Consider the following 16,277-nt stretch of genomic DNA (forward strand, 5'->3'; position numbering starts at 1 on the left):
GCTAGGGATGTCCTCACTTTCATATGCCACCTTGACTTTACCTACCTACATTCAGCAGTGTGTACCTGCTTGCTAGCATACTCTTCACTGAGATCATTCAACTTGGAGAAGACAGCATGGAATGAGTGACCAAAAATTTAATCCTGCAAATGAAAACTCCCCAGCTCGGGTGTGTGTTTATTAGGAGACTGCAGAAAAACTACCAAAGCCCATTTAGTGGTGGTGGTCTCTAGAATGGATCCCAAGCATAGGTGCCACATTGCACTTGGCAAGGATGCCATATCTGACAAGTGGCAGAGATGGAAAGATAAAGTACTGGCGTGGAAAGATAAAAACACAGGGTAAATCAGGGTTTAGATGCCAAAAATTGTTTTTAAACACAACTACAGTCTAAAAGATGTGAGGAATAAGTGGTGGATTGCTTTTATGTAATTAGGCTGCATATGAACAGGAGCCTTGGACTCTCGTACCTATAAAGCAGTAGAGGGTGATACAACTCTTCTAGAGACACTTGGTCAAGAAGTCTCTCTGGGATGAATGATCCTACCATCAAATCAATGACAACAGCCATCTGATGAGTGTGTTATCAGCACCTCTTCCTTTCCCACAAGCCCTTTGGGTGTTGGTAAGGCAAAGACAGAGCCTGGTCAAGGAGGAAACTGCTCCCTCCTTAGGTTAGACACTAACTCACCTTAGGGCTGGGAGGACCGGGGAGTCTCTGAGCTGAAATTTCTCCCACCCCAATAACCCAACAGATTAAGAATATGCTGTGAGCTTGTCTGTGTTCCTGGCTGGGCATACAGAATTCTGCAAAAGGAAAGCACTTGAGCCAGGTAATTAAACATGTCAGCTCTTTATCCAGAAGAGTATTATATTAAATTATGTACAGTAAATATTTTTGGAAGGTGGAATTCTAAAGAGAACTTATTGATTTATGGCATGGAGCCAAGCTGTTGATGGGGTTGGCAGACGTGTTCAGCATCCAGGGTAAGGTAGGGTATGGTGTGAGCTCAGGAAATGCAGTGTGCTGGAGCAGGGGGAGACTGCTCCATGCTCTGTGGCTCTCCTTCCTTTTTGCAAGAGCACAGAAAAATTGTGAGCACCCCTTAGCTTTTTGTATGCCTGTTGAATCAATAATGGCATGGTAGAAATGCTCGGTCAGCACTACTGTCTCAACTGTTCTTGTAAATGGCAACATTAGCACAACTACCCGGCCATAGCAAGCAAGGATGGCAGTGAGGGGAGGGCGGTGAAAAATGTCAGTAATATGGATGGCATTGCCAATGCTGTCAAGGACTGCAGGCAATAAACAGGCAGCTGGAGACATCATTCCAGCTCCTCAGGGAGGCTGAGGTCAGACGTTCATCATTGCTGTTTATTGTGGGGGGAAAATGCTATCTGTGAGACATAGTTGGTACACCTCTGTTACTGCCTTCTGTCAAGGCTGTTAGATCCAGTTAGGTTTTGGTGCTTGTGGGATCCCAGTGCTCCTCAAACGTGCTTTGCATCTGCATGCATGGGCAGATGAGCCTTCTACGATATAGGTAGGAAGCAATCTGGAAGAAATGATGCAACAGCAGCTGAAAAGAGGTTAGGTAAACTGAGGAGACTTCTTACTTGCAGTTTCTTTATTTTATCCTTGAGAATTGTTTGCATATGTCTGCTTTAGCAAAGGGCACATAATCTCTGCATGGCTCTGTAAGAGTTTAATACTACATATGCCTTCATGTGGCCATGGTGCACACAGCATAGTGATGCTAATTCATCTTGCAGCTGTATGATCGGGTGCACAGGAGATGTGTATGCAAGGGTTAAACATGAGTGCAAACATGTTATTGTATTTGCATGTTGAGCATTGACCTTCATACTAGCTAGCTGTGAGGGTAAGATATAGATTATTTAAATGTGAATGCATGTCAGTCATGAATGTGTATGTGCAAGCCTGTGCATGTGAATGTCTGAGTTACAGGTGAAAACTTAGCAGATAAGGTAATACTTGTTTGGGCAATACATTGCACACAGCTGTGTCTTCATTTGTTCTTGCATTTTTCAAAGATAAGTGCTTAGATGGGATAAGATGACATCTATGGTGGAGTTGTAAAAGTATTATTATATGTAGACGTGCATTTATAAAACATAAAGACACGTGAATATATTTTCCTAAGGTCACTTTTATTTTATTTTCTTCTGGAGAAGTTAATAATGTCGTGATCGTTTCCCAAAGGAAGAGAAGATCCGGTGCAGTACAGTGTGTGGCATTATGTTCTCTGCAGGGAGCCATCAGTTTGTTATTTAAAGGTGGCTCTTCATTTTGCAGCGGAAGATCATTTCATGTCTAAATGATGAAAGTCCATTTCACCCATAAAGATTTTAATTTAAAGTGCTCAGTGCCTCTCTTCATCTGGAAAAGAGATATCATTGGATCTTTCTGCAGGTTTCATAAGAGAAAAACAAATTGGGGTGAGCATACAGCCTTCTGTGCTGCCCCTTTTGTGGATATCGTATTTATCCGTGTAACTTTGAAATGTTCAGAAATTTGGTGCAGAGAAATGTCTGACTGATTTTGGGAAATTTTCTAATGTTTCAAAAACTAAATTGAAGTTTCATAAAGACACTATTTTGAAGAGATTTTTCACTACAAGCTGCTTATGTTTGGGAACATAAGCAATACCAGCCTAAACTTGAAAATTAATGCAAGAAAATTCAAAGCATGTTTTCATGTGCATAAATAGGTAGTGGCCGAATATGCAATTAATCCAAAATTTGGAAGCCCAAATACTGGGTTACAAAGAAGCATGCATGAAAATGCTGAGGTTCGAATGAACATTTTTGGGCACTGCCAAACAACCCAGGTAAAATTTCTATTTCTACACTCCCTCTTGCGCAGCACAGCAGGCAAGAAAGTCTTGAGGTCTTACTGAATCTAGTGACTTTGCTGAAGCCATGCCAGGTTAGGCCAGCTGTGAGGGTTTGGCCCTGGGTCACTAATGAGAGCTGTGTCACTGGAGAGTTAACCTTGCAGCATTCTTATTGACACTGCTGGCACATCTCTAATGCAAAAAAAGCACAAGAAAAATTTTGGTTGTGATGCAGTTAAACTCTCTTTAATTTGAAAGTGATTATAACCAGTGGAGAAAATCCTGTTAATTAGGCAATTATATACTCCACTTCTCTTCCAGCCTCCCTCCTTCTTCATTCTCCACCTTGTTTTTCACTTTGGAAATCAGAAGAACAGACATATTAATCTTGGCTTCCAGTTCTAAATTCATGTTCTGGGTCAACCTTATTCCAGTCAGCTCACATCTCCCTTCAGCAGCAGGATGGCTTAAAACTTCCAGCAGTTCCATGACTTTCTGGTTACAGAAAAATGGAAGGTGACACTGTGTTTGTGGGTCTTCTGTCTTCCAGTACAACCTCTCAAGACATCTCTAGTTCTTCTTACAACAAAACCTTCCAAAGTCAATTGATGTGTTTCCATTGTGGATATCCATGGGTGAAAGATTGGCTGACCAAACGTCCAAGATTTTCCCATTTTTAAGGTTATTCTTAAACCCTGAGAAGTTACCCCTGCGTCTTCATGCAGAGACCTCTGAGCTGAGGAGCTCATTTTTGAGCTCTTTTCAAGCTTTTCTAAAATGTTTTCACAGCTTCTGCTGTGGCAGTTGCTTGTGAAACAGGGACCACACTGATAATCAAAATCAGTAGTTACGCATGCTTGTTAGAGAAACTGGCCATCAAGACAGTACTTAAGGGGAGATTGAAATATATCATCAATATAAATAGATATGTGCAAGGCTGGAAAAGAGAGAAGAGAGGCAGTAGCTCAGCATTAGGGTTGTCAACCCTTCCCCCCGCCAGAAGTAGGATGACGCACAGAAGTGGGTCGAGGGAGTGGAAATGGAGAGGAAACAAGGGGGAGGCAGGTGGAAGCTAAGGAAGGCTCTGTGGGACCTGTGGAAGTGGAGTAGGAGTGGTTTTGACAAGTGAAAACAAGTTTGGGAGCGGGTACAATGAGTAGAAACATAGCAAGAGTGGGTAGGACCCACAGCTACTTGAAGAACAGTTTTACATTTCATAGAATCATAGAATCATAGAATCACTCAGGTTGGAAAAGGCCTTAAAGATCATCGTGTCCAACCATGACCTAACTGTACTACCCTACCTCTAACAGCCCTCCACTAAATCATGTCCCTGAGCACCACATCCAAATGGTTTTTAAACACATCCAGGGATGGCGACTTAACCACCTCCCTGGAGAGCCTATTCCAGTGCTTAACCACCCTTTCTGTAAAGAAGTGTTTCCTGATATCCAACCTAAACCTTCCCTGGCACAACTTGAGACCATTTCCCCTCGTCCTGTCACCTGTCATCAGTGACACGAGACCAACCCCGCTCTCGCTGTAGGCACCTTTCAGATATTGGAAGAGAGCAGTAAGGTCTCCCCTCAGCCTCCTCTTCCCCAGACTAAACAGCCCGAATTCCTTCAGTCTCTCCTCATAGGGCATATTCTCCAAGTCCTTCACCAGCCTTGTTGTCCTTCTTTGATCTGCTCCAGCACCTCCATGTCCTTTCTGTATTGAGATGCCCAAAACTGAACTCAGTACTTGAGGTGAGGCTTCATCAGTGCCATGTACAGAGGCAGGATTACTTCCCTAGTCCTGCTTGCCACACCATTCCTGATACAAGCCAGATGCCAGTGGAGCAGTATCCCCTCTGGAACACATCTGGAGGTAATGTGAGCATGGGAAGAGGCAGCTGGGGGCATCTCTGGCCCAGAAAGGACCAAGGGGAAGAGGCATTTCAGAACCGTGTGAACATGTGGCTCTCGAGTGAGGAAATGAGTCATCATGTTCTTGGCAGCAGGACAGTGCAGCATCATGCACAACAGCCGTGTTAAAAATGGTTGTTTCACAGCTGCTTGGGAGTGGCACCCCTCGTGCAGACAAGTGACATGTAGCCAGCCTGAGGCTATTTTGTCCCTTCTCTGCAATGCCACCTCCAAGCTGGCAAGGAGAGCAAGGATTGAGGGTGGGAAATTAAACAGGTTGTCTTGGGGCCAGGTGGGCCTCTGGGTATCTTCTGACCGCAACCCTCTCTGTAACACTGACTGAAGGTTTGTGAGGGGCTCCGGTAAGGGTTGAGAGGGCAGTGGACTTTGTAAAAGGACACGTGGAAATGAGATGGCGAGGGAAGGGGGTGGAGGAGCAAAGGTACAATTTAACCACCCTCATCTCTCTCAGTGCTCTTTCAGATAGGGTAAGATGTTGTACTGTGCAGAGAGATGTGTTTTGGGTGTAGGACTAATGCCGTTTCCTTATATTTATATTCTCAAGTACCCTGTGGTGACAGAGGTGGTCACAAAACACTGAGCTGTGTGGTATTCTTTATGTCTCCATAGTCTTATTCTCAAACCCAGAAAACTCGGTCCAAGAACTGAACTCTTACCTCCAGATAAAATACTCTGTCAATATGTTTCAGTTCTGTTTTCAAGATGATTCTGACTATGGCTAATACGTTCTGTGTGAGTGTTGTCCTGGCGGTTTGGGACTGTTTGCTTATTCAAGGTTGCTGCTATCTGCTGCACAACTGACCTGTTCCCCTGAGCAAGTCATCTGACGGTGCTTCTGCTCCTTGACTGAAGTCTGACATGCTTTCAATTGCAGAAATGCAAAGTGAGAATAGAGAATAGCAAATTTCTGATGTCAGTGTAGACAGTGTCAAGCTTCTTGGGTTTTCAGACAAAATGCTTAAATAAGATAACAAAAAATAACGCAGTATCTATTAATGGACTGGAGGTGCTTTTATTCAGAGGGTGTGTGCTGCTTGGGCAGATTTCCCACAACACGTCAAACCATGTGTTCCAGCAGCCAGGCAGGAGCCTGGTGCCCTGCCCTGCATTTCTCTTGCAGTGTATATCGGAGGCATCCTGGCTTGGTACAATATGGCCGATGGTACCGACTGGAGAGAGGTCTGAAAAAAGATTTCTCTGAGCTGTTCTCTGAAGAAAAGCAAGTGTGATAGGTCAGCCTCCTTCCCAACATACCAAAGAAAAAAAAATATATCAGAAAAGAGGATGGCAGCAGAAAGGAAGAGGGAGGCAGACAGCCCATTTTCTTGCTTTCCTGAGTGCAGCGGCTGCTTTTGACCCCTGCTTGGATTTGTATGAGCTGGAGCCAGCATGAGAAGGATGCTTCTGCTGGCTGCTGTTGCTATGGAAACAGCAGAGACGGGGAGGCAAACGGCTGCCAGAGATGATGACTTCTGAATTAAAAACAGGGCATTCCTGCCCTCCGCACTCCCATAACCCAATTCCCACTGCTTTCTGCTCTTCGTGGGCTGTGGGTGTAGCAGCTTTGATGGGAAGGAGGAAGCAGCTCTTTACTTACCATATGAAATGGTTATTTCCACACCTTTCACAACCCAGCAAAACAAATACAGCACTTTTTTTTTTTTTTTGGTCTCACACTTAGTAAAAAAAATAATAATAATAAAATAGAACACTGCAGTGTGAAATGGCTCGTACCACCCCCAAAACTTTCCACCCCCTTGGAAACTAAAAGGAAATATCATCGTTTTAATTCCAACTATCACTTTCATCTCCAGTGGGTGTGGGGAGGTGGTGAAAGCTGAATTTCTAATTTCTCTCCTGCCATCAAAATTAAGTGCATGGATATGGAGCTGACTGAAGTCTGGTACCTGCTAGTAGAGGGGCAGAATCACCTCCTTTGACCTGCTGGTCACACTTCTCTTGATGCAGCCCCGGATGCGGTTGGCCTTCTGGGCTGTAAGCGCACATTGCCAGCTCATACTCAATCTTTCATCAGTCAAACTCCCAAATCCTTCTCCTCAGGGCTGCTCTCAAGCCTTTCTCCATCCAACATGTACCTGTGCTTGAGACTGCCCCGACCCACATGCAATACCTTGCACTTTGTGTGTATGTGTGTATTGTACACCAATACCTGTTCTATCTTTAGTTGTCAGGATTAGGAGGAACAAGGAGCTGCAAAAACGTCAGATGATAGGGCAAAGTGATCTTTCAGTGTTCTCTAAATATTACGCCTATTTTTCCACTTAAGCTTTTACGCAGTTAGGTTCTTCTTTTTTTACCCTTTTATCACAGAACAACTCAAGTGAGTCCTTGGTTGGGTATAGAGACTCAGTGACTGGCACGTGACAGGGTTCTCCTGAATATCATACTTTACAGTCATTCATTGGTCTGCAGCATCCCATAGGGAGGGATTTTTAGTCTCAACTTTCAGCTTTCCTGAAGTTGTGGTCGGGCCCATGCCAGACCCACATGCAGTGGGCACTGAACAACTTCTCATCCCCAGTGTCAGCTAGATAGTATCCTCCACTTCTCCCATTTTGAACCCCCTACCCCAACATTTCCAAGTGGATTTATCAGATGGCAGATTGGTAGCACAGTGTACATGCTATACAAATATACAACATTTTAATCACTCTTTGGGCCCTTGTTCTAAAAGACCTAGACAAGAAAATTGATGTATAGTAAGGTGAAGTACAGAAGGTTAGAAACAGAAGTGTTCAAACATTTCTCTGTTTAGCTAGCCCCCACATGACTCTTCCACCATTTCTGGTAGTATTATGTCCAGTCCTATCAAAATACCATATTTAGTTTGGGGAAAGACATCCTTACTCAGTTTGAGTTCTCTGTTTTTAAATTCCTTAGTCTGTCTTTTCTTCCCTACTCCTGAGAATCCCAATCAGTCTTCTCTCAGTAATCTCTCTGCAGCCGTTGGTTGTGGGCAGATAATCAGGACTGGTGACATTTGGTGCTAATCCTCCTCAGAGCCTTCCTCTGAGCTTCGCTGTCCAGTAGCTGTTGAGAAAATTTGTTAACTCCCAAGCTTGGGGCCCAAGCAGGAAATTAGTATTTTTAAGAGACGGAGATACATTTGTTATTGACATCTGTTCTTGTTTTAATGAGGAGAATTAGAAAGAAGGAGGAAGGGTTTCAGATAGAATTAAGTTTCCCTTTTCTCCAGTGGGAGACTACACTATAAGGCCTTCAAAAGATGCTGCTGAGTAACAGAGAACGAAATCACTTGCACACGAATAAAAGTCCAAAGAGCAGTTAAGCATAATCCATGTCACTGCAGTTTTCTGCATCCCCTTCTTCCTGGGTGTGTTCCTCCTGAGTGAGATTCTGGTGAATCACAGCTGTATTTTCCCCTCTTTGACTCACCCACTGCTTTGAAATGCTGGTCTTCCTCCGTGTTCTTCACAGATATCCTTCTCTGCAATAAAGACTGACCAAGGAGTGAGATTGATGTCTGACACACTAATTCAATCACTGACCTGTGTTAATCTATTAAACCAGCCCATGGTGTCTTCTGATCTGCTTCCTGCTGGAAAGAGCCATTGCAGCAATGAAACTGCTGCTGCCTCCATTAGTTTCTAGCTAACTGCTTCATTGGGAGGTCAGTTTGTTGTGACACTCTGTAGCTCAGCAGGTGGCCTGCACCACTGAGCCCGTTTTGATTTTTGATTCTCGATGGCTTTGAATCAGGAAATTGATGAGGTTTAAAACTGTAAAAAACAACAATAGCAAAGAACACAGAAAAACAAATATGTTCCTCCACACATTTTTGTCCTTTCATTGAAATAGAGAGAAAGGAAACAGTTCCTGTGTCCTGCTTTTGCCTTTTGAGTGTTTTCCATTGCTCTATTTCTGCCATTCCTTGCTTTCCCCTCACATCTTTGCTCTGATCTTCTAATAGAATAGAGTGTATTTTGGTAAAAAAAATTGTCCTGTGAAAACAGGCTACTGGCTTTCACTCCTAACTGTGAAATAAATGTTTTTGGATAGCCTCTCTGGATAGATACCTTCATAGCGCTACAAGAAATTCACCATGCTGGTTCTTCCTCGTTCTGGGAGAAATTCCATTTTACTGTGGTATCATTTCTGCTTCTATCTCCCATTTTTGCAATAAGTTTCAGTTCAGGTTTGCATGTTTCCTTGTGTTGCTTGGGATCATGATGGAGTGATCTAGGAAGGCACCCATTTCCCCTTCTTTTTGGAAGTGGTGGGGAAGGTAGCAGTGTCAAGAGGGTTATGCACTGGACTGTTGTGAATCCATCTGCTTTCAGTAGCTCTGGACACTACAGACCCAGCTGGGCTCCATGTGCAATTGGTGCTAAAGGTTTCAGGAGGCTCTGTCCTGTGCTTGATGCAAGGATTTCTAGGGACCAGGAACATTATGAACCATGAGGGAAATGCATTGAACCTTGGGGGCTCTGTGGCACGGAAGGTTGGGGAGGGATAACATCCAACTGAAGCAAATAAACCTAACTGCACTGCAGCGGTACAGACTAGGGACTGACATAATGGAAAAGAGCTCTGTGGAGAAGGACCTGGTGGACAACAGGTTGGCCATGAGCCAGCAGTGTGCCCTTCTGGACCTGAAGTCCAATGATGACTTGATGATCTTTAAGGTCTTTTCCAACCTGAGCAATTCTATGATTCTGTGATTCTATGATTCTATGATGTATTACAAAGAGCATGGCCAGCAGACTGAGGGAGGTGATCCTCCACTTCTCCTCTGCCCTGCTGAGGCCATACCAGGAGTGCTGGATCCAGTTCGGGGCTCCCTAGTTTAAGGAAGACAGGGAAGTTCTAGATGGAGCCCAGTGGAGGGCCATTGAGATGGTGAGGGACCTGGAGCATCTCCCTTATGAGGAGTGGCTGAGAGCCCTGGGACTGTTCAGCCTGGAGAAGGGAAGACTGAGGGGGTATCTTCCCAATGCTTATAAATATCTAGTGGGTGGGAGTTCAAGTGGATGGGGCCAGGCTCTTTTCTGCAGTGCTCAGTAACGGAACGAGGGGTGATGGGCACAAAATGGAACGCAGAAAGTCCCATCTGAACATGAGGAACTTCTTTACTTTGAGGACGACAGAGCACTGGGACGGGCTGCCCAGAGAGGTGGTGGAGTCTGCTTCTCCAGAGATATTTAGAATGCATCTGGATGCTCTCCTGTGGAACCTGCAATAGGGAACGTGCTTTAGCAGGGGGTTGGACTAGATGAACTCCACATGTCCCTTCCAATCCACAATGATTCTGTGATTCTTTGCAATCATTATTTATTTATTTACATATTACAAAGGAGAAGTGTAACCCTGCTAGTCCCACTGAGGCGGTGGCCTCTTGCAGGGCGGCTGTGGTTCCTGGTCACTGTCAGCGCTCCTCTTAGGGGGCCGCCGGGCCCTCTCAGGAGAGTGACCAGGAGCGGAGGGGCTGCTGCCCTGGGCAGAGGGACCTGCTGCTGCCTCCTGCTCCATCTCCTCGCAGGGCCGCTCCGCTTCTGTCGCCGTGTGTGCAGTGGGGCCGTGACTGAGACCCGCACGAATGTCAGTCCCTGCCGTGCTGGGCTGCTCCTCTCTGCGGGATGTCGCAGTGCTGCCAGAGAGTTCCGGGCCTTGAGGTGGGGGTCACCTGTGGGGAGGCTGTGGGGCCAGGGCGCCGCACGGCTGTCCTCCTGCCCCCTGACTGCAGGGCCCTCCTCCTGCGCCCCGGACACGTGGGCGCCCTGCAGACCCAGCAGTCTGTGGGCCTCCTCGCTGCATTGAAGCATGATGGTGTCGATGAGCCCTGGATGAACGTCTCAGTTTCGTCCTCCAGCGCAGGCCACATCAGGTCTATCAGCTCCTCTCTGTTCGGCCCGATGTCACACAGAGCATCAAAGATGAAGCTCTCTGCTGCCATTGCCGGCCACCAGTCAGTGTCAAAGACGGCTCTCAGCTCTTGGCGCAGCCTGGGCAGCACAGGGTCCAGGATCTCCTGGTGCTGCCTGAACAGCTGTGCCCAGGCCTGAGGCCGGAGACCGCCCACCAAAGGACCCTCCTCTGCCTCTTCTTCCTCCAGCTCCTCATCTTCCTCCTCCTCCTCCTCATCTGTCTCATCCTCCTCCTCGTCTGCCTCCTCATCCTCTTCCTCATCTGAGAATGGCAGAGGAGACAGCGAAGGGGACGAGGAAGGGCTAGAACTGCTGAAGTTTAGAGCAATGCCTTCCTGGAAGCAGGCAGGTACTGGTGGTGCTGGAGGCCAGATGATGAAGTTCAGGTCCTCGTTGTCATCCCACGCAGCGACCTTGACCACTTCCATGTCCCTCCTGCAGAGCGGGCAGCTCTTCTTCTGCTTGCCCCACCGCAGGATGCAGCCGAGGCAATACTCATGATGGCACGGCACCACGTAGGCAATGTCCTTGCGTGCATCGTGGCAGATGGGACATACCCATTCCTGCTCTGCTGCCATGGTCTTTATGCTGTGGCCCACTGGGGAGTGAGGATGAGGTGTTGCTCCTCTTCACCAGTGCCACAGGGGTGGATGTTGCGCACTGCAAGAGGGAGAGAGGCCGCAGTCATTCTCCATCCCATGGACAGACAAAAGAATAGCCCAGGTCCCTCAGCAGGACACCCTCCTGGCTCCACACCTGGGTCACGCTATGCTCCACAGCCTCAGAGGTCCCTCAGGCTGCAGCCCTGACCCTGGCAGCTCCCCAAGTCCCAGCGCTCACCCTATCTCTTCCCTGGGGCTCGTGTCCCCACCCAGCTCACCTCTGCTGCTGCACGTGCGTCCCGTGGGGCCCCGGCTGCCTGAACCAGGCAGGCCAGGGAAATGCACGTGATGGCCGTAGGGACGGGCAGCGAGAGCCGCTGCCAGCAGTGCCCAAAGCACAGCCCAGCACCCAAGACAAACGCTCGCTCCACCTCCAACCTTGCACACGCGCTCGGCAGGAGTCCAGGCTCGAGACTGAGTGGGCCAGGCTCTGCCCGCGCCCAAAGCTGAGCAGTGATGGTGCTGTGGTCACAGTGCATCTGTTGGTGACATCACAGCCTGTTGCTCGGTGATGTCACCACGGTCCTTCTGCCCCCACAGCAGTCACCCCAGCATCATTTCAAAATTTCTGTGTCTGCACGTGTTTCTGAGGCCTTATAAACATGCCTGCAAGATGCACAGCTTCTGAATTTTGCTTTTCCTTGTTCTTGTGATTGAGAGTGCTCATTATTAATGAATTCAGCACCTCTCTACAGCAACCTCATGGCTTTTGAGTGCTCTGTGGTCCTTTAGGACAAAATTAATGGCATAAACATGTTTTCTGGTGATAGATTGGTGGAGGGGGTGAAAGCAGCACAGTGCATGTGGCAGCCCCAGCTCTATTTTGGGTAGAACTGAGACTTTGTAGAAGAGAAACGTTGAAGGTTTGGGTGGAGGGGATGTTCTGAGATTTAAGAAAGGCAAGTGCTGAGTCCTACATGTGGGAGGGAGGCTGGATGAAATGAACTCCAGAGGTCCCTTGCCACTCCTACAGTTCTGCATATATGCCATTAAATTAAACCATTCAGAATCCTCAGTATGTTCTTTTATTACATTTCTTGTTAATTTAGCAAGGGTAGTTGTCTGTTATCTGGGGTAACTCAACATGTCTTTACCCATTGCTCCTGACATTCAAAGTTTGTCTGTAGTTCAGTTTGCATGAGGGATCATAGCCATTGAATAGCCTTGTCATCAATTTGGAGTAAAAGGTGTCTCTTTTTTGGCAAGTGTGTCACAATTGCATTTATTTCTCATTCATTTAGCTAGGGAACACAGTTGATATCATAAATATTGTACAATGTGGTAGACAGGTGAAGAACCTCATTGCAAATACAATAAATCTGCCAAGCAGTTTCACTTACAGTAACTGCTTCTGTGTTGCCCTCCTAGGTCTTAGGGAGATGCCAGCATTCATATTGGTAAGTATGTGTGTTTGTGAGATGCATTAATGTTCTTTTGGTCTGAGAATGAAATTATCTAAACTCATAGTGCTCTGTTAAAATGTGAATTCACATTCCCATAAGCCAGTGTCCTGTCTCACAGGACCATCTCTTTTCTGTAAAATAGCTGTTGATGAAAATTCCCTACTAAAATCTGCCTTAAAGAAATATGGTTCTCAGATTGTATTGAAACGTTTAACTTGTCAAGTAAATAAGTTACACTGAATGGAAAATAGTTTGATATTGTTGTTCAGCAGTTGTGCTGTGCCATAAAAAATAAATTCCTTTCTAGTTGTAATGTCTCCTGCAATGCCACTAAAAATGTGGAAACAAGCATGATGAACATCATGAAGATCTGAAAATGGCTATACTGGGTTTATGTAGTCTCTCTGGAGAAAACATAGATAAAATGACTTTATTTACAGCTAAATATTACAGATTTGCATCAGTGTAAGTAGGACAGAGTTTGCTCTGCTATTTCTACCCCCTGCTTTAGGTATGTTGCCAAAGAGGGCTAATTATAAGACTGATTCACCTCGCCATTCCTGCTCAGGTTTCTGCTACCATTTAAATCAGCCAGGCTGAGAGGCTGCATCAGCTTGTGTTCTCTGCACTCCCACCTAGCTCTTTTTTCTCCATTTTCAGATGCCACGTGTCTTCCTTCATTCTTTCTACCCAGAGCACCTGTCCCCATGCTTGCAGCCTTCTCCATTTGGCTTCCTTTTGTGAAGTGTTTTTCCCTGCTAGTGCTGCTTACTACAATTCACAGGAATTTAACATTTCTCTACTTCAACTGGATTGCAGTTGTTTTTGTTTTTTTTCATTACTTTTACACAGCTATCATCAAGATCATTTGCTAGATTCTAGATGAGAGCTGCGCAGGCAGAAGAACAGAAATTACTCAGCTTGGGTCAGTCCCTACCAAGCCTGCATCACAGGGCAAGAGAAAGGTTTCACAGTGGGAAGCTGAAAACCTTTCCTATTTCACAGACAGTCCTTCAGCATGTTTTCAAAGAGCCTTGCCTTGCATAGCATCCTCTCATGTTTCCTTTTGATATTCTCACTCTCCATCTCATATTTTATTCTGTCTTCATATAAAGACCGTGTGTGGTGCCAGCTCATTCTGAGCTGTCATTACGGTAGCTGGAGAGCTGACACCACAGGCCAGTTTTTCTTGTTTTGATCACGGATTTTAGGTTACTGAGTGGTAGGGCTGCTGCTGGTCTGTGACGTCATTTCTGAAGGAAGCTTCTTGAGAGCGCACAGACTGTCCTTAGGACAACTGAAGAAAAGGGCAGGACATGTCTCCTTGGTGCCTCTTGGGCTCTATCTGGGGCTAATTGTTAGGTCTGCAAGACTTGAATTCAAACCATAGCTGCTCATGTTTGGTTTGTCAAAGTCAGAGCAGGAAGGCAGTATCTTCCAGTTATGCTCCTTCTCATACATCAATATGAAACCGGAGAGCAGGGGCAAGCAGCATAACACTGGCTTTGTGTGAGCTGCCTACCCCTTTAGAAGGGACACAGTATGACATTCTTATCTAAACTTAAATTAGACTGGAAATGGCTTTTAGCTTCTTGCGATACTTGCTCTGTTGTGATCCACTCCAGCCAGACTACAAAAGTTCTTGTTATTCGTCTTAGGATCATTGTAGAACCATAGAAGCATTAAGGCTGGAACTCCGGGACTCTAGAATCATCAAGTCCAATTATCAACCCATTGCCACTCATCTTGGACTAGCTATCATAACACTTACCACTTCATGGCTCCTGTATTACAAGTATTCTCAATCTCCTTCGTACTGTAAACCTCTGGATCTTCCTTCCAATTTGCTATCCAGCACTGCCTCCCCAATGGCAGAAGAGGGCATTATTTACTTGTGACAGCAACTGTCTATTGAGGAAAAGGTGATGTGAAGAGGGTATATAGTGTATTTTAGGTAGGGATTTATTGAACAGGCAGTTCTTTGCAGACAAAAAAGCTGATGCTCATCAAGACACACATGGTTTGTAGCATGTCTCTGGGGATCCTATATGCTGGAGTTTGCCTCCCAATTGTCACAGCTGGAATTCAGTGTTTCGGGGAGATGTGCTTGAGAGCCAGGAATGGAAGTGACATCCACTCTAGCATTGAGAAGTGGAGCACTGCAGTAGAAAGGGAGTCCCCAGGCCAGAGATAGGAATGCTACTGCTGCTATTTTTAACCACTTAAGCTCAGCAAGATCCAGTGTCCTGGCTTCAAGAGCAATCCCTGCATCAAAGGGACTGATTCTCTTTCAAATTAGTCTGGTCTGAAGAAGAGCTGTTTTGAAGGCTATCATTGATATAGCCAGGGGAACAGTGTTGAAAGCTGAGTCTACTAATTGCATCATTGTATCAATGCTAACTGTATGCTGAAAATTCCCCATTACCCCACTTAACAAGAATCATTTCCAGGTATGGAAAACCACAGAGGGTAATACAGCTTCCACTCTCTTCAGCGGAACCAGTTCCAGACTCAGCTTGGATGTCCTTGTTGAAGCTTGCTGGTCTGTTCTGCTCAGTACCCAACGACTTCTCAAAGCAGTCAGGCTGGAAGAGATACCTGGGAAGGTAGTTAGGGCCAGCCTCATTCAGTAGGCTGAATTTTGGTGCTTGAAGTTTTCTTGGCTGCTCTACCAGCAGACAGACCTGTTACACTGCACAGAAATTAAGGATCCTCTACACAACTAGTAGGACAGAGAAAAACTTGTTTTGAGGTACAAACACATCAGATGGCTCATACCATAGATACTGTGCACACAGGAAATCAGCCTTGATCTGGAAGCAGGACCATGTGTTTGCATGATGCTGGTAAGCTGATTGGATCTACAGAGAGCTTGAGAGAACCAGCTCTGCTCTGTGGTCCAGTATGCTCACTAACAAAGTACTCTACCTGCAAATAATTGAAGTGGGCACTGGCTTTCTGGTGACCTTGTCATTAGAAAGAACTGGAGCTAGAATTTCTTCCCCATTTGTGTGGGCAAGTGAAGGTCATTTCCTTTTGGACCGTCCCCCCTGTAATCAGGAATTCTCAGGGTCAGTGTGTGGCAGGGATGCAGTTTCATGCACTCTGGAGAGAGAATTCCTGTTTTTTGCAACAAAAATAATAATAGCATATATGTGCATAATATGTATCTATTTAGCAACTGAAATCTTGCTGATTTGGAACTTACTCTCTTGCAGTTGTGTACTGGAATAAATTTCAGTTCACATTTTAGGCAGTTTACAAAGTGCAGGACATACATAGTGGCTTTTTACCTATTGCACATCACCATAACCAACCAGATGACCATGTTGTGAGATAACATAGAACTGGAAAACCAAGATAGCTGCAAACGATTTAATGTTTTCAAGAGAGCTAGAATACACTGGATCTTTTCAGTATTATCTAAGGAAGATCACAAACTTGGTCTTTGGAGTTTGATTCATCCTAATAGGACACAGCAGGATGACTTCAATGAGACTTTTGAGAGCAGTTTCAG

At 45.7% G+C, this 16,277-nt stretch overlaps 1 protein-coding gene and 1 pseudogene across 6 annotated transcripts in view; one reads left to right on the forward strand and one right to left on the reverse strand.

Annotated features, from left to right (window-relative positions):
- The window catches only part of TMEM178B (transmembrane protein 178B), a 234,530-nt gene that overhangs the window by 126,958 nt on the left and 91,295 nt on the right, over positions 1-16,277 (forward strand). The window lies entirely within an intron of this gene.
- Positions 10,142-11,273, reverse strand: LOC146545339 (uncharacterized; annotated as a pseudogene).

This window comes from Meleagris gallopavo, chromosome 1, assembly GCF_905368555.1.
Source record: "Meleagris gallopavo chromosome 1, MGAL_WU_HG_1.1, whole genome shotgun sequence".
NCBI lineage: Eukaryota > Metazoa > Chordata > Aves > Galliformes > Phasianidae > Meleagris > Meleagris gallopavo.